The sequence below is a fragment of the Cupressus sempervirens genome, chromosome 7 (assembly GCF_028749045.1).
Source record: "Cupressus sempervirens isolate cs-2001-9-10 chromosome 7, ASM2874904v1, whole genome shotgun sequence".
Lineage (NCBI taxonomy): Eukaryota > Viridiplantae > Streptophyta > Pinopsida > Cupressales > Cupressaceae > Cupressus > Cupressus sempervirens.
Window position 1 is genome coordinate 407,158,126 of NC_143124.1, and position 25,867 is coordinate 407,183,992.

At 33.3% G+C, this 25,867-nt stretch overlaps 2 pseudogenes; one reads left to right on the top strand and one right to left on the bottom strand.

The window, feature by feature from the left end:
- The window catches only part of LOC149547261 (G-type lectin S-receptor-like serine/threonine-protein kinase SD2-5), a 29,194-nt pseudogene extending 14,873 nt beyond the window's left edge, over positions 1-14,321 (top strand).
- A 5,444-nt stretch (positions 14,322-19,765) lies between these two features.
- LOC149547262 (G-type lectin S-receptor-like serine/threonine-protein kinase SD2-5) overlaps positions 19,766-25,867 on the bottom strand; it is a 44,952-nt pseudogene continuing 38,850 nt past the window's right edge.

Below are 25,867 nucleotides of genomic sequence, written 5' to 3' on the forward strand. Positions count from 1 at the left end.
AAAGGCATCGTCTCAATGGCTTTCACAATAAAATTTGGTATACACATACCAAAACTATTATCCAATCTGAAATAAAATAGCTATACAAAAAGATGGGGAAAATATTTTTATAAATCCATTGCATCCTCCCAAGTGCCAGTATTCATGCAAATTGGTCTTATTGGACCTTATGTTAGAGAACATCCCTATAGTGTACCCTAAGGGTACACTGCTCAATGATTTAGGTGAGCTAAAATTCCATCACCCCTAGATCCTATACCTATAATGCACACCAGTCAAGAACATGAGATATATCAAATTGAAAGGGTTTAAGAAAAGACACATGGAAGACATCATGAATGCGGGCTAAAGTAGGTGGTAGAGAAAGCTGATAAGCAACTGGGTTGATAAATTCTAAGACCTTGAGTGAGCTAACAAATATCATAGAAACCTTTGAACTCTTTCCGAATGATATTGAACTCTTTTGTGTCCTAACCCTCAGAAATAATGTATCCCTAGTTTGGAACTAGCAGAAAGCATGTTTCTTATCCACATAACTCTTCTATTGATTTGCTTCCTCCTTCAACTGACTACAGAATAAGATCACTTGCTCTTCCATCTCTCTTAGCATCTCACAACCCATAATAACCCTATCATCAACCCTATCCTAGCTGATAGGAGTTTGACATTTCCATCCATAAAGAGCCTCAAATGGAGCCATACCCAAGGATGAATGGTAGGAGTTATTATAAGAAAACTCTACTAATGGGAGATACTCCTCTCATTTGTATTGCTGATCCATTGAATACATGCATGACAAATCTTCTAACACCTGATTCACCCTCTTTGTTTGTCCATCAACCTTAGGGTAGTATGTTGTACAAAAATTTAAGCATGTACCCAAAGTGAAGTTCAAGGTTGTGCAAAACCTTGAAGTCATTCTAGTGTCCCTATCAGAAATAATGGTCTTTGGAATACTACATAGTCAAAAAATCTCCTAAACAAACTTTCTTGCGAATACTGGAGATTCATCCTTTAGAATGCCATGAATGAAATGTGCAACTTTGTTTAACTTGTCAACTATGATGAAGATACCATCATGCCTATGTCGATTCATGGGTAAACCCTATACAAAATCTATGCTAATAACCTACCATTTATGCTATAGAATCTCATGGGGGTATAGAAGACTTATCGGATGGGCATGCTTAGGCTTGACATGCTGACATTCCAAACAATGGGCTATATATTTTGTCACATCCCTCTTGAGTCCTGGCTAGAAGTATAAAGGCCTCAAATCAGCCATCATTTTGTTTAACCCTGGATGCCTCGAAAATAGAGTGCAATGCATCTCCTCAAGTACAACTTTTGCAACCCTTCATGTTCATGAACATAAATCCTATTTTGGTATTTAAGAAAACCATCCTCACGAAAAGAATAATCATCAAACCATGAGTCTGAAGCATCTATATCCAATATTGACTTCACCCATTCATAATGGGCATCTCTAGGAAGGTATTGAAGGATATACTCTCTCATACAAGTTTGAGATGAAGAGATAGCAGCAATATGTCTCCTACAACTAAGTGCATCTAGTACTCTATTTTCTTTTCCTTTAATATACTCCATGCCAAAATCATATTCATTAAGAAATTCAATCCACTATCTCTATCGGGCATTTAAATTAGGTTGAGTGAAAATGTACCTCAACCCGATATGATCAGTCTCGAGCTCAAATGGCTTTCCCAATAAGTAATTCCACCATATCTGCAAGGCATGTAGTATCATAGCCAACTCTAAATCATGGGGAGCATAATTTACTTCATGTGATTTGAGTTTCCTAGACTCATAGGCAACAACCTTACCATCCTGCATCAATACACCCCCAAGTCCATCTATAAAAGCATCTATGGTGATAACATAATGTCCTTTTGTGTCTAGTATAATCAATATTGGAGCTATAGTAAGATTTTTCTTAAGTAGATGGAAAGCTTCCTCACACACTTCTGTCCACTCAAACCTTTTAACCTTGTCCCGAAGGGATGTAATCAGAGTTTCTATATGGGAAAATACCTCAATGAATTTCTAATAATACCCAGCAAGACCCATTAAGCTCCTAACTTCACTTACATTCTATAGTGTTGGCCATTCAAGGATGGCTTTGATCTTTGCGTTGTCCACTGCTATAACTTTTTCTAACAAAATGTGTCCCAAATAGTGGATCTCTGTCTAATAAAAGGAGCACTTAAAGAGTTTTCCATATAGTTTCCTGTCTCTCAGACACTGCAATACTATGCACAAATGTTCTTTGTGCTCTTGTAAATTCTTGGAGTATATTAGTAAATCATCTATGAATATCTCCACGAATTTATCAAGACAATATCTAAAAATATTGTTCATTAGGTTCATGAAAGTGGCAAGTATGTTTGCCAGTAAAAAAGGTAATACTGCAAACTCATAACATCAATATCTTGTTTTGAATGTTGTCATAGACATGTCTTCCTCCTGAATTCAGAGTTGGTGGTATCCAAATCTCAAATCAATTTTTAAGAATTCAGTTGCTCCCTTCATTTGTTCGAAAAGTTCATCAATTCTTGGAAGAGGAAACTGATTCTTTATGGTCACCTTGCTCAGCATGCAATAATCAATGCACAATCTTAAGGTACCATCCTTCTTAATGAAGATTACAAGAGCTCCCTATGATGACACACTAGGGTGAATGAAACCTTTATCCAAGAGTTCATGTAGCTGACTATTCAACTCATACATTTTTGTAGATGTCATATATGGTAGGGAACCTTTGATTGAAGTTCTACCCCTAGTACATTTAATTACCTTATCCTAATAGTCTACCAATGCCTTATGCTCACTTAACAAGTTGATGCCTAGGATGACACCATATGAGCCCAAAGGTGCCACATACAAGTTGACCTGTATTCAAAAGCTAGGGAGTTCTAACTCACTGCAAAATAGGCATTGCTATACCCTATGTTTAGACTTGTTACCATACTCTATAGTCCAAGGTTTAGCCATAAAACTAGCCCTAATAGGTATCTTGGCTACTATCTTGGGATCTACAAAATATTCAGTAGCACCAGTATCTATAAGGATAGAAACAGGATAACCAAAAAGTGTAGCAGTCATCTGTATAGGAGTGGCCTGATAATTTTCCTATCTATGATCAATTGTAGCATGAATGTAGTAGTGTGAAAAAAAGTCCCTCTTACTAGCTCATTGTGGGCACTTAGCAAAAAAATTGTTACCACCACATACATAACAACCTGCTCTAGGTGCTCTTCTATCCTCATTCCTATTCTGATCCCTTCGGTTGTTTCCAGTCCTTCCACTTCCATTTCTAGGATTTTGGGTTTTCTTGATATTCCATTTTTCCTTGTTCCTATCAAAATTATTTTGTCCTTAATCCTTCATGTTTCTGATTTGTCGCTTCTTTCCATTTCCCTTTTGCATGTTGTCCTTATAATCCTTGTTATCTTGATAAGACCTATTATCCTGGAACTTCCTTTTATAGTTTTTGTTGAATTATTTATATGAAGAAGCATCGTCCAACCTCTATTCCTACTTAAGGGCCTTACGTAGTGTGAAGTCCATGTTTTCAGGCTCCTACATCTTGACCTCACTATAGATCTCTAATCACAAGCCCATTAGAAAATTTTGAGTGTTAAATAGCTCATCATGTTGATATTGAAGAACATACTTCACCAAATGACAAAATTGCTCATGATACTATGTAATATTCATGTTGCCTTGAATTAGTTTGTAGAAATCTATTATTTTCTTTTCATAGTACAACTGAGGTTACCATCATTTTTGAAAAAGCTACAAGAATTCTTCCCAGGTTACCTCCCCATGCTGGAGTTTCTTTTCAGCCATGATATTTTCCCATCAAGTAGTTGCCTCACACATTAGATGATAAGTGGCCCAAATTGTTCTAGATTTCCCTGTATAGTTTCAAACTAGGAAGTTCTTCTCCATGTCGGTAATCCATGCCTCTACATCTTCTCTAGAAGCTCTACCATGAAACATGGGTAGAGTCACCTTCTTGACATCTTTTCTCAAGTCAGCTACTATTTGAATTCTATAAGAAATAAGGAGAGCACTCCAACAGTCCTCTTTCACCTTCTGCTCCATCTCAAACCTCCTAAGAGAATAAACTAGTTGTTCATCCTCATGTTTCTTCCTTAATTCCTCTTCCTATTTAAGTAGGGCTTTGCTAATCTTCATTAGGCTTCCTTACCTCTTTTTCAAAGTATCTACCTTGATCCTCATGCTCTAGGTTATCCATCATCTGGCATTGTTGCTATAACAATGCCCCCTATTGAGTTAGTAGTGCCATTATTTGATCTAACCTCTCATTAGGTTCCTCAGCCTATGCACCATTGCTAGACCCACTTTTGCATTTAGATCTTATGACCATGGTGATAATTAAAATACATGTCAAACATAGGAGTAATTAGCATAGTAGCCCAAGGGCCTAGGTTTAAACCATTCTTTGATACCATATGTAAGAACCATGTCCTAGTTAAAATTTTCCAAATCATCAATTCTAGAAAAAGCGAAAGAGAACCAATCAAAACATAGTGGACTAATCAAACTGTTTAACCACTAACAATTAGTTTATTCACATAACAAAAATATTAAGATTTTGATCATCAATTCCACTTTTATGCATATTCAAAAAAAATTAATGTTACATCAATAATGGTGATGACAAATCACTCATCAAATAACATTATTTATCAAGTAACATTAACCAGGTTGCTGATCCAACATATAGCAATTACAGTGATTAGACATAATTTACATTTTCTCATATACAATGTACATAGTTCATCTCTTGGATGATAGTTACAATAGAATAAAGTTAACTTTTCTTGTTGTGTTCTTCATTGTAACTTGTTTCCAAAGCCGTAGGATGTCATCCATCTACTATTCGATACAGGAGTGTGGCGTATGTGCTTTAACCTCACCAACCATAGAGTGAATACTCCCTCTGGATTCTTCCTGACATGAAGAATTCCCTAACCCTACCATGAGAAGCCTAGCTTCCTAGAACAAGATGGATTAGATGGATCCAGTGCAGTCGTGAAACACACTACATTGCAACCATGCACCTAGTAGCCTATTCATGGAATGTAACAAGGACTAAAACAATAAACTACACATCTACACATATGTAGTAAAATCAAATAAGCATAGCCACATACACACATATAAATTATCTGGAAAATCAAATGGCTTTGCCAAGCACTTTATAAGCTAGATTTAATGGTAGAAGAAACAAAAACAACATGTATCCATTCTATAGAATTGGTAGATAGAAGAAACTAAATGTGAATTATCAATTTTGTCTTTCCCAATATTGCTACATTAGACCTGGCCGTAAAGGAAAATATACAACTATATGCTAACCACAACCAAATCTACAACTGATCTAATTTACATCTACTTATGTTTATTCCTTCTTTAAGGCACAACCAAACTCAGCAATGCTAGAAATAATACTTTTTTCATCTAAGTCACATAAAGCATATATCCAATCTTTTCCTATGTTTTATTCAACCATAGTCTTTGCTGAAATACATACTAAATAGACTCAAAAAATCATTTAATCTTAATATACACTAGAGGCTTTAACAACAAAACATTCTAAAAGCTAGAAATTATTGAAATAGAATCACAACCTCCTAAGATTCGGTTCTAATAGCTAGTTATTTAGCAATTTCCAAATCGTAACATTTCTCTACAATCTCATTCCTTCTTTAAACCAGAGTTACATGATGGAAGGAAAATCTTTTGTCTCATAGATTTTATATAGAGATTATAGAAGCCATTGAAAGGTACTAAAATTTTTATGGGTTTTCATGCTATCCTGTAGGATACAATCTACTAGGACATAATTCAATACTCAAATCATTGTAAAGAATTTTTTTTTCTTAATACAAAGAAATGCGTACATGCTCATCCAAAAAAAATTCATGAATAGGGTAACAGGAAATCTAAGAATTAGGTATAGCACAATTCTAGAGCGTATAAGCTCCTAGCAGCCTGCCATGTTGTGTTCCATTAACTTTAGTGACACTAAGGTTTACAACCACTCATGAGAAGAACATCTCGCTAGTTCTCAAATGCAAGAGCCCAATAATAAATAGTTATGGAGAATTAATAATAATAGCAATTCTTCTCTTCTTGAACATAAATGCTACACAAGTTTGATTATCTATGCCATTATATCAAAAATAATCCAGTTATATCGAAATGATTGCCATTCTTGACAAATTGCAAGGGCTCTTTTGATTATCTATGCAAATATTTTGAGAACCTCTAGGTATTTATCCAAGTACAATCATAGTTACCATCACTTTTCTTGTTTTTATAATATTTCCAAATCTAATTGTGTTTTTTTTAGTTTCTTAGACAAGAAAAACAAGATCAACCAAGTCAGTATTCATGATAGATAGGTATTGTGTCGAGTTTTCCTTTTTGAGGTTTATGACAAACCATGTATTTGGCATTACAGTCGTGAGAATATGTAAAGAATACTCAAATCGACAATATTTATGATATGGTTATTACCTCAAAATTCCCCCAAATACAAAAGTTTAAACCACATCAAAACTATAATTATCTTACTTTTAATTGATTAAGGAATAAAACTTCTGCAAATACTTGATTTCTTACCCATTGGTAGCCATGAAGATGTGATGAAGCTTGATTTCTGGTTACACTGAGCAATCCTTGACTTCTCTAGCTATCGTTGTTGGTTCTTCTATTTCTCCAAAACTCTCTTTGTAAAGCCTCTTTCTTGTAACTAACCTAATGTTGTTTGTCTTTCCTTCCACGGTTTGGATGGATATGTCTTGGTTTTTTTTGTAGTTTCAAAATTGAAAAATTGTTTTGAAAATATGTTTTTCTAATTTGGAAGTTCTAAAAGAAAATCAATGTTTTAGTAAACACACACATAGATATATAAAAGAACTTTATATTTCTAAAATCCTTTTCAAATCCAATTAAAACTTTTATATATGTATATATCAAAATCGAAAAACAAAACTCTTCCATTAACAATTTTATTTATATTCACATTCTATTTAACATCTTTAAATATAGCAGCCCAAGCTTTATACTCTTGATTCATCTTGGTAACGTGTAATTGAACCTCCCCATGTAGATGCTTGATATGTTTAGCAAACTCTTCAGCTTCAGCACTTTTCCTCTCCCCTTGCTCTATCTTCCTCAATTCTAGTGCAATCCTTAGGCTACTTCCATATACAATTTGGAATGGTGATCTAGGAGTACTCTTATTTACAGAGTTATTGTAAGAAAACTCCGCTTGTGGTAGAATCAAATCCCATCCCTTGGGCTTATCCCCAACTAGACATCTCAGTAAATTGCCCAGACTTCTGTTTGGCCGTCAGTCTATAGGTGATGTGTGGAACTGAATTTCAAGTCTGTTCTCAACTTTTTCCACAATGTTCTCTAGAAATACCCCACAAATTTAGTATCTCTGTTAGAAACTATACTCCTTGGGAGATCATGTAGTCTTACCACCTCTCTGAAAAACAAGTCTTCAATATGGACAACATCATGAGTTTTTTGGCATGGAATGAAATGTACCATTTTGGAGAACCTATGAACCACCACAAATACTGAGTCATTACCCATTTGTGTCCTCAGCAATCAAAGAACAAAATAAATACTTATGTCCTCCCATGGCTTTGATGGAATAGACAATGGCTGATATAGTCCAGTATTGTGACTAAATCCCTTGGCAACTTGACAAATCTGACAACTCTGTACAAACTTCTTCACATCTTGTGAAATCTGAGGCCAAAAAAAATGTTCTCTAAGAATGGCAATGGTCTTATCTCGACCAAAATGTCCTGCCATCCCTCCACTATGTTTCTCGTTAATCAAATTTTCCCTCATGGAACTCCTTAGAATGCATAATTGACTACCCTTGAATAACATACCATCTTGAATTAGATAGTCTAACAACTTAGTTCGATCTACAACAACAGGCTCTTTTCAAGCTTTCCAAGCTTCAGCAAAATCAGGATCCTCAGGGTACAGATTCTTGAGTTCATCAAACCGAACTACTTCAACTTGCATTACTATAAGCAAAAAAATGTCTCCTACTTAGTGAATCTACAACCCTGTTAGATTTTCCACTTCTATGCTTCAACACAAATGTATAGCTCTGCAAGAACTCTACCCACTTCATATGGCTCTGATTCAATTTACCTTGGCTATTTAGGTACTATAATGCCCGATGATCAATATAAAAAACAAATTCCTTTGGCAATAAATAATGCCTCCATTTCTTTAAGGCTTGAACTATTGTATAGAACTCTTGATCATAAACAGAATACTTCTTTTTCACAACATTCAATTTTTTACTAAAATATGCAATAGGCTTACCTTCTTGGCTTAATATAGCCCCAATAGCACTGCCACTAGCATCACAATCCACCTGGAACACCTTTCTAAAATCTTGAAGTGCCAACACAGGTTGTTCTATCACCTTCTTCTTCAGCAATTCAAAACATCTCGCAGCTGTCATAGTCCATTTGAACTCTTTTCTATCCCCTCTTATTGTGTCAGTCAGGGGTGCACATATGCCATTGAAATTCTTAATGAACTTTCTGTAAAAACTAACCAGACCATGGAACGATCTTACCTCAGTAGCTGACCTTGGAGTAGGCCATGTTCCAAGATGGATTTTACCTTCTCTAGATCCATTTTGAGACCTTAAGGTGATATAACAAACCCCAAGTAGACTAACTCCCTTTTTGCAAAGATACACTTCTTCAGATTAATTAACAGTTTCTCTTCCCTTAACCTTTCAAGGACACTACAAATATGCAATAAATGTTCTTCCAAATTCTTTCTAAAAATTAAAATATCATCCAAATATACAATAACAAATTTTCCCAAGAACTTCTTAAGTACCTCATTCATAACCCGCATAAAGGTGCTTGGGGCGTTTGTCAATCCAAAGGGCATGACTAACCACTCATAAAGACCCTTCTTGGTCTTGAAGGCTATTTTCCACTCATCTCCCTCTTGAATCTGTATCTTGTGATAACCACTCTTGAGATCTATCTTTGTGAAGTACTGAGCTCCACTCAAGCAGTCCATAAGACCATCCATTCTTGGAAAAGGAAACTGATACTTGATGGTTATCCTATTTATAGCTTGAGAGTTTGTACACATCCTCCACTCTCCATCCTTCTTTGGTGCCCGTACTGCAGGTACTACACATGGACTTAGGCTCTCCCGAATCAAGCCCTTCCTCAATAGCTCCTACACCTATTTGTTTAGCTCCTCAGTTTCAGTAGGAGTCATCGTATGAGTAGTCTTTTTAGGAAAACTAGGTCCTAGGATTAAATATATCTGATGACTGTTTTTTCTTACTGGTGGCAATCCTTCTGGAACATTATCAGAGATAATATCTCCAAACTCACCTAGCAAATCTGAAACTTCAAGTGGTATTTCAGTAATACCTTCTTTATATTTCCTAGGAATCAAAGCATAGCACATATGCTGATGTTTCATGCCATCTAAAAACTTCCTTCCATCAACAAGACAAATCCTAGCACTACTATATACCTTTTCACCTTCCTTTTTCATGGGCTTCAATTTGTGGCAAACTCCATCCTTTGTTAGAGAGTATGTGTTTGCACGACCATCATGTACTGCATGCCTATCAAATTGCCATGGTCTTCCCAACAATAGATGGCAAACATCCATTGGAATAACATCATAGAGAACTTCATCTTGGTAACTCCCAATTTTGAATTTCACTAAACATTTTTCACTTACTAGGACCTTATGATCATCTTTCACCCAAGCAATCCGATAGGGCTAGGGGCGTTTCTCCCTCTTGAGCTTCACCTTAGAGACCATCTCTTTTGATACCAAGTTATCAGTGCTACAACCATCAATGATCACAGCACAACATTTATCCTCACACTTGCACCTCGTATGGAATAAACTCCTCCTTTGTCCTTGTTCAATCTCGCCACTTAGTAGGACCCTTTCATTTACTAAAGTCTCTCCTCTTTTTTCATCCTCTAAATGTGATGATTGTGCATCCTCATCCCAATGAGCAACCCTAGCTTGACCCTCAGCTCTCCTATCTGTCCTTCCTTGTCGTTGAGGGCATTCAAAGGCACAATGACCTTCTTCATTGCAATGGAAATAGGTACCATGGAAGCCTCCTCTTGCTTGTCCACATCCTCTACCTCTTCCTCTCTGATTTCCAAAGTCTTGATCTCGGGAGCGATTGAAACCCTCGTTCCTCTTGTTCCTGCTAGTACCCACATCTTCATTTTTCTTTTGGGTTTCATTTTGGCCTCCAGATGACCTACCACTACCCCTTCCTCCTTGACCACACCCTCTTTGTCTCCCTTCAAACCTCTTATTTAGCTTCTCTTCAACTCGTAGGGCAAACTGGTATGCCTCTTCAATGCTGGTCATTCTTACTAGACTTAATTCCTCCTGGATGCTAGGTCGCAACCCACTGATATAACAAGAAACCTTCTCCTTATTTTCTTTTGCATGCCCTACTCTAATAAGAAGTCGATAAAACTCCTCTATATATTCTTGGACCAATTTTCTTTCTTGCTTTAACCCATGCATCTTCTTAAACAAATCAAGCTCGTAGTCAACAGGAATGAACTGCTTCTTCAATTTGTCCACCATGCGATCCCACCTTGTGATCTTATCCTTTTCTCTTCTATTTCTTTCCAATTGAACCTCTTGCCACCAGATTTTGGCATGGCCTTTCAGTTTAACCTTTGCAAACTTAACCCTATTTGGATCCTTAATATCCTCATACTCAAAGTACTCTTCCAGTTCATTGATCCAATCAATCAACTCATCTAGTTTCAAATTTTCTGAAAATACAACTACATCAATTGTAGGTCTTTTCCCAAACTTAGTAATGGCCCTAAAAATCCTTTCCTCTGCCTGATTCATAACTTCCTCATCAAATTCCCCTTTTGGTCCAATTTCTTCTTCTTCATTGTCATCCTCACTTTCGTCACCTATAGTAACATTTGTTCCTCTACGAAGCTCCTCCTGTAATGCTTGTACCTGCCTTTGGAGGGCTCTAACCTCCTTAGGATTAATAGCTCTGGCCCTTCCACCACGCTCTCTGCATGGAGGCATCTTCTTAATTCAAACCCACAACCACATAGTCTTGGTGCAAACTGCCTCATAGTCGACGCTCTGTCTACACACTCAGAAAAGCTAGCTCTGATACCACTTGATGGGGACACAACCCAAGCACAGAATGGACACCACAAGAAAGGGAAAATTTTATTAATTATAAAAATATGCTAGTACACTTAGAGCAAAGAAACAGACTCCAAAACATGCCCTATGGGCTTACAATAGCATAAATCTGGAGATAAAGTCTTCTCCTAGTACCTTCTCTCAAACTCCACTCCGAACTGCCTTTACAATGCCATAAATGTTCTTAAATAGACCCTGGAGTGTTAAGGATTAAGAATACATTCTAGAAAGTGCTAGTAGGCATACATCAACCAAATAAAAGGCTCTAGAAGCCGCATTAGAAGTCAGCACAAAATTAGAAGAATCCAGAAATGGTAACCAAACTTCTGGGAGGCATAACTTTTGAACCGTAGCTTCGATTGACGAACCATTTACATTTTCAAAAAGCTCTTGAAGCACTCTATAGCCCTATGGAAATCTTTGCTCGTCCCCCATTTTTTGGCCCTATTCAAGGTCATTTAATGCCCCTGACCTGACCTTGAAGCATTCTTAGGATGTCTCTAGAAATCAAAAAACTGCGATAACTTTCAAACCGTGGGGCCTTTTGACTTGATTATTTTTCTAGAATGCTCTAAATTACAATAAGAATCTTTCGACCAACATACACCTTCTAGTTCTCCAAAATGATGGCTTAATTACATACTCCAATTTTCTCGACATTTACATGTATCTCAAGCTGATTAAAAACTATAACCTAGAACACTAATAATGGAATTGTGAGAGTTGGAACCTTTATTTGACCCAAATGGGTATCCAAAAATGAAAACAAATGAAATAGAAACTAAGTCTAAGTACATTTTTTTTGGATGACATAGGATTTCCCTTATACCTCTAGATGCTCCTGCATGAGATCCAATCTAAACCTAAGCTAGTCTAGATCCACACTCTAGTAGAAACCTCTGAGATCTCAACTTGTACTCAGAAGCCACAAAGCAACCTCCTTGTTTCTAAATTGTAGTCACTAGCTCTTCTCCAAATTTATCCAAGATCCAAGTGTAAACTACCTCAGATTCGACACTCTATCTACACACTCACAAGTCCATCACAATCCTATTGTAAACTGCCTCACATTCGACACTCTATCCGTAGACTCAGGAAAACTCACTCTTCACTTCCTCCTTCTCTTTCACATCTTCCAACTTTCTTGCCTTGAAGCTTTTCCTTCCAAAGCTTTACCTTCCGTAGCTTCTTCTTCTCGAGCTTCCACCTTCTTCTCAAGCTTCTACTTCTCGAGCTTGATTAGAAATGCTCATATGGCTTGCTTAAATAGGCACTTACCACCCAATACATGACTTATCCAGAACCTTCTTGAATTCCACCTACATAATATCCACAACCTTCTACAACTTCCATAACCTTCTACAATATCCACAACTTTCTATAATATCCATTACTTTCTAGAATTCTACCCACACACCTCGATAAATGGAATGACAACCATTTTTATTTTATTTTTCTATTATGCCACCTATGCACCTTGAAAATAAAAATTCCTCCTTTTTTTCTTTTTTCTCCTTTTTTATTTTTTTATTATTTCTCCTCTAATTTTCGTCACTTTCTCTCTCCTCCATAATTTTTAAAATAAATAAATAAATAAATAATTTTCCCATGCAAAATGCTCCTGCATCACCTAATTTATTTTGATCTTTCAAAGTTAGCTCTAGAAATGTAACAGAATAACAACATGGAATTCTACGTGATGTGTGAGTGTTGTAGCATGACATCTGATGCATCCCCTTCTGAGAGGCTAGCCATTTCTACCTCAACCACACTCTCATCATGATGATACCTGCATCTACTCTAACACTTGCAATGAAAAATAAGTCAGTATCCATAAAACTCAATATATCATCATTAAGAAGTAAAAACATTAGAATAATCACATTATTAAACCTTGACATTTAAAACACTTCAATCACATCATCATCATAACATAATATCTCATGTATTTCCATATTAAAATAAGTCATTTCATTTTTGTAATCTAAGATGTTAACTTTCATTTATCTTAAATTAAGACTAATCCATTTTGACCATGTCAACCTTTGAAACATACACGAGAAAAGAAAATGATTCTAGGGCAAGACGTGACATCAGGTGGATTGGCCAAAAGGGTTACCTCTATATTACACATTCGAGGAGTTAAAGGATAGTACAAATAGGTTTAGTATGAAGTTCAAAAGTGGAGGATTCAAGTTAATATACAAAGGTGTTTTGGCTGATGGCTCAAAGATAGCAGTAAAGCTTCTTGATAGAGCAAGACGAGGGAAAAGGCAATTTTGAGTAGAAATCGAGACTTTAGGAAAAGTTGATCATATTAATTTGGTCAGACTGAAGGGATTCTGTGAGGAAAAGGCTCATCAAATGCTTGTATATGAGCATCTTCCAAATGGGTCTTTGGATAAGTGGATATTTTCCAACAATATGCATCAACATTTGTTAGACTACATGACTAGAAACAAAATAATTGTGAATATTGCAAGAGGATTAACATACTTACATGAAGATTTTTGAGACAAGATAATTCATTTTGAAATCAAGCCTCAAAACATTCTCCTGGATCAAAATTTCAATGTCAAATTGTTAGGTTTTGGCTTGGAAAAGCTAGTTAACAGAGAGTAGAGTGAAGTGATAACCATGATGAGAGGGACACTTGGTTATATGGCACCTGAGTTACTAAATATGCATTTCATAGAGAAGGTAGATGTATTTAGCTTTGGAGTATTGGTGATAGAAATTGTTAGTGGAAAATGAAACAGGGAGATTTCAAATGACTTATTCTCAATATTAAAAGTTAAGGTGGAGGAAGGTAGGTTAATAGATTTGGTGTTTCCAAGGCTTGAAGATTAAAATATGGGGATAGAAGAGGCAATAAAATTGTTAAAAGTGGGGACATGGTGTGTACAGGAGGATTTTACTAGACAACTAGTGATGTACATTGTTGTAAAGGCATTGCAGGATTAATAGACACACTTAATGATGTTTCATGTGCATTACCAACTTCAGTAGTTTCTTCCTATTAGTAGACTCCACTCTTATTTCAGGTGTCTTTTTTTTCTGAAGGTAGATAATTTGTGTATTTCCTTATTTTCCTCTCGTGGGTTTCTCTTAGAAACAACCCTACATGATCTCTAATTTATTCTAAAATGTTTCAATAGGTCTTCATAGTAAATATGTAATCCACTAACCTCAATAGAAACTTAAATAGGTTTATTTAGAAAACATCTTATGTGGTTATAGTCTAGCATATAACAAACACTTTCAACCCACGGTCATAAAAGGGTACTCTCCTATTATCCTAGTTCTATTTTTTATATGAGCTTTGCAAAATTTGACTTTGTTTGATGAACAGTTAATAGTTTGGGATCACCATATGAGTGCAATAGTAAACAATATTTTCATAGGCTCTAGTAATGAGCATTATCAAAGTTAGTCATCATTAAAATTTAGTTGTGCTAAAGAATTTTACTTTTATCGAAAAAATTAGGACATCAAATTTGGTAGGATTATTAATTGGAGTTTCCTTGTCAAGTATAATATTAAATTGTCAAAATAATATTTCATTTAATTTGGAAAATTTTATATTGTAAACATCTAAATGATATTGAATTAAAATCTCCTACATTACAATTTTAAAAATTATAAATAATAAATTAAATAAACTTTATATAACATTTATCATCATTATGTTCAATATTTCAATGTTGAAATAAATATGATTTAGAAATTTTAAATATCATAAATATATATTATTCATTATATACCTTGAAATAAATATATTCATCTCCATAATGTCAGATTTGTTGTAAAATATCTACAATCTAGCTTATAGTTGATGTCTATTGGGATGGCAAAGAAGAAAAAAGAGTGTTATCTCACCATTATTGATAAATTTAAAATAGTTATATATGCACCTCACAAAATTCTAGAAGATGGGAAATAAATAAAGTGAAGTGGATAGAAAAAACAAGAGTTCTTATTGAGACGAGTCCTACCTTTTGCATTAAATTAGGGGACTATTTGTGGGCATCATAAAAAATATAATTTGAAGAGTTATGGTTTTCTTAACTAAAATTATTCAAAGTTGAATAGTTTCAAGAGTTATGCTTATCTCAATCTAACTGTGATATTTGCTAGGTATTATTCACAGAGAATACCAAATCTGGCTTTGTTTGGAATCTTAGATCATTTGGAGGTTGTAGAGTGTAAGCTACAATTTGTTGATGTGGGACATATTTGTTTTTGACTAAACTAAAGCTTATAGTGACTCGATGTCTTGCATACAACATCAATGTCGAATAAATATCTATTTTTCATATAAAAACATTAGAAAAGATGTTCTAAGATTTGCGAATGAAGAGCAATAGTAAACTTTAGAAAAAACTTAAGTCTAAAATGAACTTGTTGATTGGTCAATGTACAACCATGTTAATATTTGAACAAATATAAATTATGAATATACTTTCTTGTTTATGATAGTACAATATTTAAAACCCTATAAGTAATATTAAAACTTTGCCGATAAAAGAGAGTTGAAGTATATAAACCCTTAGAACACAAATAGAGCATGAATGCACTTGCTAATGTAAATGACAATGGAGTTGCTGATGTAAATGAGAAAAAAAAAATTACCAAGGAAAGCCCCTATATTTATACATGGTGTGAAAGAGAAATTTCCATTGATATGAAAGAAAAAATAATATGTAGAAAGATTTACTAAAACAAATCTATGTTCAAAGTCTTTAAGGGCCTAGAATTATTATAACTCATTTTAATAGTAATCTATAAATTGATTTCAAGGATCAACTTGAATCCTAAACAAAAGGCTTGTGTAACTTTAGGGTAAAAGCACAAACTTTGGTTTCCCTTTATCATATCCAATAGGGTTATGACCGAATGAGTTATGACCAAACATGTAAAGGAAAAAATAGTTTCAACCTTACCCACTAGGTGCCACATGGTGTCAATGTGGCATGTAGGTGGTCAAAAGGTTATGACCAAAATCCTTTGAGCTAAAACTGTACATAGAAAATATATTTTTGACACAGTGACCCTTAGGAAGTTATTTTCACTATAGCGGCTTCTGGATTTCAAGGACTAGGTTAGGGTGTTTCATTTGTAAGAGGTAGGTGAATTGTTATTATTATTATTATTAATTTATTTATTTTGAATTTTTTTAACTAAGTATATGTTAGTATTAGTTAGATATATTGGTTTTTAAGTGTTTTGTTAGTTAGTTAGTTAGATTTATTAGTTAACTTAGTTTTTTTAGTTATTATCTGTTAGATAGATTAAATACATTAGAAAATTATATAGTTAAATTTAATTTAATTAACCATAGGTGTAGATATAATGTAGATAATTATAGTCTTACAATTTAATATCTAGTTAATCATAGACATTGATTAAATGTAGATAAGTAAAGTCAAATTCAGAATTTGTCAATTATTGTCATAAATTAAATTTAGTTAACATTGATTATGTACTAGTTAATTGTACTTGAGAAGAAGTTAACTTAGTAATCCTAGTATCCAACATATCTAACTTATAAGATATAGAACTAACATAGTTAACCATCAAGTAGAACTAAACTAGAATAACTTAGTTCAAACTTATTTAAAAGATATATATAGTAAAATCTAGAGGAACGACTTAGTTGCTCAACTATTATTAACCTGGAGTTAAGTTCCATCTAGACATCAAACCTAGAAAACTTGTTCAAGCCTATAATTAACTTAGTTGTTTAAATTTTGTAAATAACTTGTATCTATACACTTAGTTTCAAATAGACTAAACTAGAGCTTTTTATTGTGCATGTGCATGTACTTATTTTGTTCAAATGGATGAGCTATACATTATTGATATTGATATAGATGTACATGTCTTAAAATGATCTATACTTTTCAATTCTTCAACTTAGACAAGATTAAATAGTGCATATACATAATGTTGTACATATATGTATTACATTAAAATTTGATTATGTTTACTTACATTGTATGTGTATGTGTACATATATACATATATTGGGTTTTCTTTTTGCCTATTTTTCCTGGTGCTCCCAAGTTGAAAGTTGTTTAATTTTTGTTGGTTCTTTGTTGGTGTCACTTCATTTTAATTGGATGTGATTATAGAAATTATGAAGTGGAAGGATAGATGATTCATTACTTTTAACATTGGAAATTGTGGCATCTCCCTGGATTTTGAAGTTTTCCCTCAATTGGGCCTATTTTCTTTGTTTTTCATCTTTATTAGAAGGGGGTTGCAAATTTTGAAGTGCCCCTTTGGCCAGTCAGTGTTTTTAATATTGAAGATGGGTCATAAGTGAGCTATTTTAAAGTTGTTAGTGACACTAGCATTTATTTGTTCGATTGGGCAATTTATCCATTTTAAACTTCTTTTAATATAAAAAACATGTCGAAAGCTACTTATAATTATCCTCCAAACTTCCCTATGTATAACACAACCAATAGGTATATATCTCTTATGATAGCACATCCCAAATTATTCATAAAGGTATGTGACACAGTAGTGGTCTTCATAGATATTTAACAATAAAGAGAAAAAAGGCTCATTGTAGCAATTTAAACTTCAGTTCTGCAAGCAAAAGGCCAATTTTATCTTTCGAATAAGTGCAATCATTGAAATAATAAAGCTAGATTTTTATTTCTATCTATATTTTTTGTTTCATATATTAAAAGAAACCAAAATGGGGGCTGACCCAAAGGTGTAAAAGAGCTTAGCTAAACATCACTAAACATCACCTTATAGTTATTTCATATATATTAACCTATTTCCTTCCATAATTTCGAAAACCCCCAAACTAAAGTATTTATATATCTAAAGATACTTTAGTTTATAGTTATCATAATACCATTAACACAAACAAGCCTAGCCCAATTAATTCATCTAGACATAAACCAAGTCAAGAATTTTTTAATATAAAAATCCCCATGGGCCATAGAGTAAACTATAATAATAAAATAGGCCAAAAAAATTGGAAGGTACCAAGAGCTAACTCTCCTTCTTATCTTTAGCTAGGATCTTTAACAAGAGCCATAACTAGTAATGTACAAGAAACCTATAGAGAGAATGAGTAGTCTCCCTGTCTTTAGTACCATTGATCTCCACCTTCCTATCTTGAAAAAGATGAAGGGTAGTGGCAACTGAGTGCTTGAAATGAACAGAGAAATTTTTCACCCTATCAATATTTTCCTCCAAATCCTCATTCTTCTTGATTAAGGTAGTGATGGTTTCCTCCAATCTAGATAAATCATCCTTCTTTGTGGGAAACCATCAAAGGTTTTTTGAAGAGGGGAACTATCCCCCTTCTGATTATCTCCTCCCATAGGTTCCTTGAGCTAAGTCTCCCCAATCTTCGCAGTCACAAGATTTTGAGTATCAATTTTTAGGTTTCTAATAGGGGAGGTGACAATCCCTTGAACACCAACTTCACCCCCCACCTTACACTCAGGGGTATTGGCTTTAATATTGGCTTTGTTGTTGATTAAGGAAAGAAATTCTTAATTTTACTTCAAATACAAACATGGATATGAGTAATTTTTCATCATTTTTCTATTGAGAATTTTTATTTATTTTCATTGGTTATCTTTAACTTAACTCCATAGATTGTATATGGAAGAGAATAATTTTATTTCTTTTTCTTCTAAGATTTATTTATTTCCCATGATTTTCTTTAAGGCACCTTCTAGAATTCTAGAAGTGGAAAGATAGCTATTGACATATTTTCAATTACGAATGCAGTATTCTTGTTTCTTCTTTTGTATCGTATATAACATAAATTAGATTGTAAATATTTCACAATAAGAAAATACTCTAATAATCATGTACTATTAGTATTAATAAGCTTGCACAATTTGTCTCATCCATAATTTTCTAATAAATTTTTAATTGCCAAATTTATAAACAACATATAATACTCACCCCTAAAATGTAAATTTACTTGAAGTAAATAGATTAAACTAACATTTATTATACCAGTCTACAAGAAATGATTATCTGTATACATACCCGCGGTACATCAACCTCCTAAAAATGACAGTCAGTAGTTCAAAACATTTTTAAATCTGAGAATAGAAGAAAAATATTAGATACTTCATCTATTTTGACTGGCTCAACTCTCCACACAAACTATAATAAAAATGATCACATGGAAACATTAATTGCTCGTCTTATAGAAGGGCAAATAAAATCAGAATGTCCGAAGTCAGAACTAGAATATTATGAGTGAGCCTTGTTATTAGTGTGGGCTGATAACAATTTATCTTATTACAGGAGGCCTCTACCTAGGTTAACATTTTCAAACAGGCCTAGATTTTACTTTTTATAGCAGTTAGCGGATCACACATGTTCTATGAAGACCTATTCAAACATTTTTGAACAAACACAGAGATCACGGGGTTTTTTGTTAGAAAAGACTCGAGAAGAAAATCAGCAAACATAAAAATTATCTAGGTCCAGATAAAATAGATGGCTTCGGTGAGACGATAGATTGATTGCAAGAAGCAACTGTCGAGCATGATAACACGGAAGGAACATCATAAAATGTGTCAATTAATCCTTCCTGTGGACATCGCATGTCTTCTCGTAAAATTGTCTTGGACACACCACATGCCAACGTTTAACAATTTTCCTGCTCCTTTTATCCCCGTCTCCTCATCTACAAGTCCTGGCAACACCAAATCTATTAACCTCCCTTCCTCTGCCTTAACTCGTAAAAATGAAAATAAGCTGTCCTCTGAAAGCTGTCGGCTTCATTTTCCACTGAGAAATTCTATTACCATGACTCCAAAGCTAAATACATCTGCCGTTTCTGTGAAATGCATGTTCAACAACTCGGGCGCCATATGTCCTGGTGTCCCTCTCATCATGTTTATCACTTCACTTTGATCTCTGTTAATCAACTTTGCCAAATCGAAATCTGACACTTTCCCATTGAAATTTCGGTCCAGGAGAATGTTATGTGGCTTGATATCAAAATGAATTATACGTTCTTGACAATCTTCATGCAAATATGTCAATCCTGTCTCAATATCAAGAATTATCTTGGATCTAGTCTTCCAGTTGAGAAAAGTTCATAGACAAGCATTCGATGGGATTTTTCTTCACAGATGCCCTTCAGTCTAACCAAATTAAGATGATCGATTTTTTCTAGCATTTCCACTTCTGTCCCGAACCCCCTTTCTCCATGTCCTGCTCTTTCAAGGCGCTGCACTGCTATCTCCGAGCCGTCTGACAGATCACCCACATAAACTGAACCAAATCCTCCGCTGCCCAACGTAATGCTAAAGTCATTTGCAGCATCCTGCAATTCTTGAAATGAGAACCGCAAGGGTAGGCCTGCCGACCAATCAACATGATCATCATCGTCGTCGTATTCGTTCTGTTGTACTCTATTTTGAGACTTGTTTATACGTGCCCACAATAAAATAAACAAAACTATTGCTCCACCCACAGAAGCACAAATGATGGCAATAATCCGTGACCGCTTACTGCACTTTGACCTAGGCTAGATTTTAATGTAAGCCGGGGTTGGTGTCAAGACAGCAACCCTATTCTACTTATGCTTTCGAGAATTCTTCAAAGCCAGGGTTGGTGTCAAGAGATGAATGTAAAACACTTTGCTTCGAAAACTGCTCTTGCAAAGCATTTTAGTTGCATATATCTCACGCATCTGAAGTCAAGTGAATATCCAATTTTAATTTTTATATTAGGTAGAATTAATTGTTGAAGGGATCTCCATGTTAATGTTTGATTTTCAGATTAAAAGTGTTAAATAGTCAAAGTTAACTTACTTTTTCTATATTTAATATTCTTCTTAGTGTGTAATGTTCATCAATGGTACATAAGTCATATAAAGAATGAAAAATCCTGATATTATTTTCATGTCTATATTTCTGAACCCTCCATCAAAAAAGATTTAAAAAATAATTGATCTATGTTTCATTAGTGGTTAAGAAGAATCTATTTCTAATGAGAGTTAATTGTACATGAGTACACTTGGTAATAGAGTTTAAATTGGATGTCAATGAAATTCAAAAATATTTGATAAATAAAAGTCATATAAAATTAGTTTTGACATTGTTCTAGAATATTTAACTATTGAGTTTTTTGATCTCTTAAATAGAGTGATTAAGTTCAATTGTGATATAAAAATTTAATCAATAAAAGTAGGACAATTATTTAAATAATTGTTACACGATTCATCTATTATATTCTTATTAACTGTGTGACCAAGAGATTTGATCTAAATTAAAGCACTTGAAACAAATCATAGTGAGTTTCCCTAAGAAAATTTCATAGTTTTTTAAATCATAGATGTTCTGAACTAGCAATTTCACCTTGGTGTGTGATGCACACAATAAAGAAATGTAGAAGAGGAGCATTGAATTTGAAAATCAAAATGAAATGAAGATGAAATGCTAAATATTTAAGAGATAACCATTAATTTTTATAAAGAGCAAGCATTAAATTCAAAATTCAAAATGAAATTAAATGAAATGCTAAATATTTAAGACATAATTTCTATGTGTTGTGGAGAGAAACAACTTTTTTAAGTGAATAGAGGCAGACAATACTTGGAGGGAAAGATTAAACTCTATGTATGGAGAATTACATGGTTGGTAACTTTTAGAAGACATTGATCTTTAAATGTCCAATGTTTAGTGAAAAAATGTGTGAAATAAAGGTGGCATATTAAATATATTGAAAGTTGTATTTTGTAGCAATGTTTAAAGAATTTAAAAAGGTTAATTGATAAAACATTCCTCACATGCTTGCAATTAATTTATATTGTTTGAATAATTTCAATTTGATAATATTGCTAAGCATGTTGCTTATTGTTTCTATCAAGTAACATATCTGATATTTTGTATGTGTGTATATCTTTCAAAAGTGTAGTCAAGGTGACTACAAAGACATGAAAACTTGCAAACTCTTCAAATAGTTGTGAATGTCAAACCTTGTTAGTCAATGTTGACTATATCTTTCTAAAGTGCAAGACCTTGTAATTTTTGTGTTGTTAAGGCTCATATCATTACTAGCAGCATTTAATATTTCTTATCAGGATTATTTGTAGCTATGGGGATGTTTTGGATTGTGGGATGATTTCATACCTATTAGTATGTACTGTCATTTCTTAACATAATTGAATTAAAATATTGTATAAGTATCAAGTTAAGAAAGATTCATGTTGGGTATAACAATGTCTATCTAGGTATTTCCAATGTAATTTAAATGCAATTTTTTTTTATAAATTAGGATGTAGAGAAGTAAATAAAGAATAAGAAATGATCAAGTGAAAATTAAAGCCAACCACAAATATAATTTAGTGCATATTGATTGACACATTTAACATGTAATTAGATTGGGCCATTTAAAAGCCAAATTATATAAATTTGTATGAGGGTATGTACAGGATCATGGTCAACCAAACTATGCTCATAAGTGGCAATAAAAAATCAGTAAATCAAGGTTATGTCAACTTCATGTGCAATTTTTTACTTGATATAAACTTTATATCAAAAAGAGAAAAGAATCTCTAGTAAATTTAATTTAGTTTCTAAACTAATAGGCCTTATCTAAAAAAAAGAAAAATTTATTGGTCAAAATTTTGAATTTTAATGCAATAGTACAAAACTTTCAGGACAAAAATAAGAAGTAGACGTATGGTTGACCACCTTAATCAAAATCAAATGATATGATTTATTAATAATATTATAGATAGAGGAAGTACATTCATGTCTAGATGTGACACATATTTAGGGGTATTTTTATTCTAAATAAATAATTGATTATTAATATTCTACTTTAGTATTTTTAGAATAAAAAATTCTTGTGTATTACCACCTGAACTAATTCAAAACACTACAAAATTTAAATTTTCTTTCTTTTTTCCTTATGGTATAAGAAGAATAGAATGTGATGCATCTTTTCTATTTCAAAAATGTTGTACCATTTTAAAGTTGTAATTGTTTTTCAAGCAGTGTGTCAATCAGTACCTTATACATAACTCCATTAGAAAATAAGTAATAATTACTTACCAAAATTGTAATTTGACAAGCCTTAAATTTATGGGAATGTAAGAAAATTTGTAAGAAACCCTTTTCATTTCATCAAATTTTGGTAAAAAATAGTGGTAAGCTACATGTTTGAAGTAAAAAAATACACAAGAGCGGACCAAAAACACATTTTTGAGACGTTTTTAAAGTTGACCACATAGGGTTGGTATCAAAAAATATAGTAGGCATTATAAATGTATTCATTGTTTTTCTTTAGTATCAAGATGGATGGGAAAAAGGATGGAATGGATTTTAAAATTCTTTGAGGCATTTCAGAACTATATATTTTTCAGATCACCACATTTTGGCACACCATAATCCTGAACATACCCATGATATAAGAATAATAACAAAACCATAGTATTATGAGTGTGTGTATTGATATAGTGAATGTATAAAATTACTTATATGGTCTATTTTGCATGGTGTAATTTCATTTTGGAATATGATGAGATAGAAAAAAAATTTAATAATTAAAAAAAAAAAATTCTTAGAAGCAAAAAAATAGGAATCATCAAGAATGGGAATTTTCATCTATATATAAGTAGTTTCTATATGGGATTTGTGAAAAGAAAAAAAAAACAAAGAAAAATATCCCTATGGATGTTAGGAAAGCTAATTATGGAAAACACCTTCCAAATGCCAATCTACAGGGGAAATTAGAAAGATTATAAATCTATTTTAGAACATTAAGATGCATAGGAAAAAAAGAAAATTTAAAAATAATATTCATACAAGATAAACATAGAAGACCATATTTAATGTGGTAAACCCTTTTGGGAAAAACCCACCACCCAAAATCCTCGAGAAACTTTGTATTAGAGTAAACAATTTACATACAACAAACTATGGTTTCTGGATAGGCTCATAGGCTCAGATTGCCTTTACAATCAACCTGACTTTCATAGCTTTCTTTTCCCTTATGAATCCCATAGAAATTTATACATTATGTAATTCATGATGGAATCTAGTGTATTAACTATCAAGAACAAAATGGTTACTAGCAACCTTGGAACTCATCAATCCAAGGGTCAATCATCCATCTAACGGCCACTCCTTTAGGTTTCAGGTACTTGGTTTGGCCTTTAAACACTCCCTTTAGCCTCTAGACACTCCCTTTGACCTTCAATCATGTGGATGCCTTAGTCACATGGATGCCTCAGTCACACGAATGTTTCAGCCTCTAGTGAAGCAGATGCCTCTAGTCTCTCTATCCCTACACATCATACTCACCATACTCACAAATATCTCCATGCTCATACTCATGTACTCATACTCATACTCATTGAGTATGATTAGTCAAAGTAGTTGATGTAATTGTGCGGTGCTTCGATGTAAGGTGGTCTCTGATTACACTGTACGGTGCCTCAACATACAATGGTCACATTTCACCGTACGGTGAACAATCACCGTACATTCTCATTACTCCCAACATAGGAGTGGGATGTAAATAGTATAATTCATATTTTATTTTAGATGTATAATTAGGAAAAATAAGCATGCACGATAAGAAACACACCCACTTGAAAAACAAAATAGATACACTAGCATATGAACTTGGTCAAACACTTGAGAGAACACCATAGGATACTCTAATAAATGAAAGGAGGATGGATACTCAAGTATTCTTCATGTATTTTATTATGCCAAACCATTCCAACATTGGAAATAATCTTAAGGATACAAATGATATAGTGTACACCTCTAAATGAAAAACTATGGAAAATTTTCGATAAAAGTGATAACCTATATGAATTTTCAAGTATTTCTTAATATGTTGATTTAAATTTCAATATCTAACACTCCTTACAATGCAAACCTTAGTATTTTTTAGGAAACTTTTCTAGCCATTTTAGAACAAGATGAATGATCTCTTTCTATCACAATCTATCAACATGCCAAAATGCTAGTCATGGTTTCATTGTTATCTTATGACATGAGGAGATCTCTTTTTTTCTATTAGTTTTGAGTTGCATACCTTACAGATTTTGACAATAATGTTCTCATTATGAATGATTTTGGCCTAGGATCATGAATGTGTTGTTGACATGTCAAATACTTTGGCACCTTCTTGAAATGTCATTGGTCTTGTATACATTACGATGTGACATATTTCTTGCAGATTGTATTAGAAGCCACAATTCTAATTTGATGGCCATCAAAAATTTATGATTGTATGATCATTTTATTTTTTCTCCATTATGAAATACTGAAATATAAGAAAATTTACAATTTTTTATTTACATCTTGTAAAATTATAGGTTCTCATTAAAATGAATCAAATTTTTAAGTTTATAGCCTAAAAGACCCCTTTAACATTTATCTCAATAATTAAAGAAATTCTTAATATTTATTATTATTGATATATATGTTATCTTAAATAAATATCATTTTGAATGAGATAATATATATTATATTTAAGATATTTAATAGATTTGTATGGAATATTGTTTCATATATTATGAGGAGTTGCATTGTGTCATGGGGCG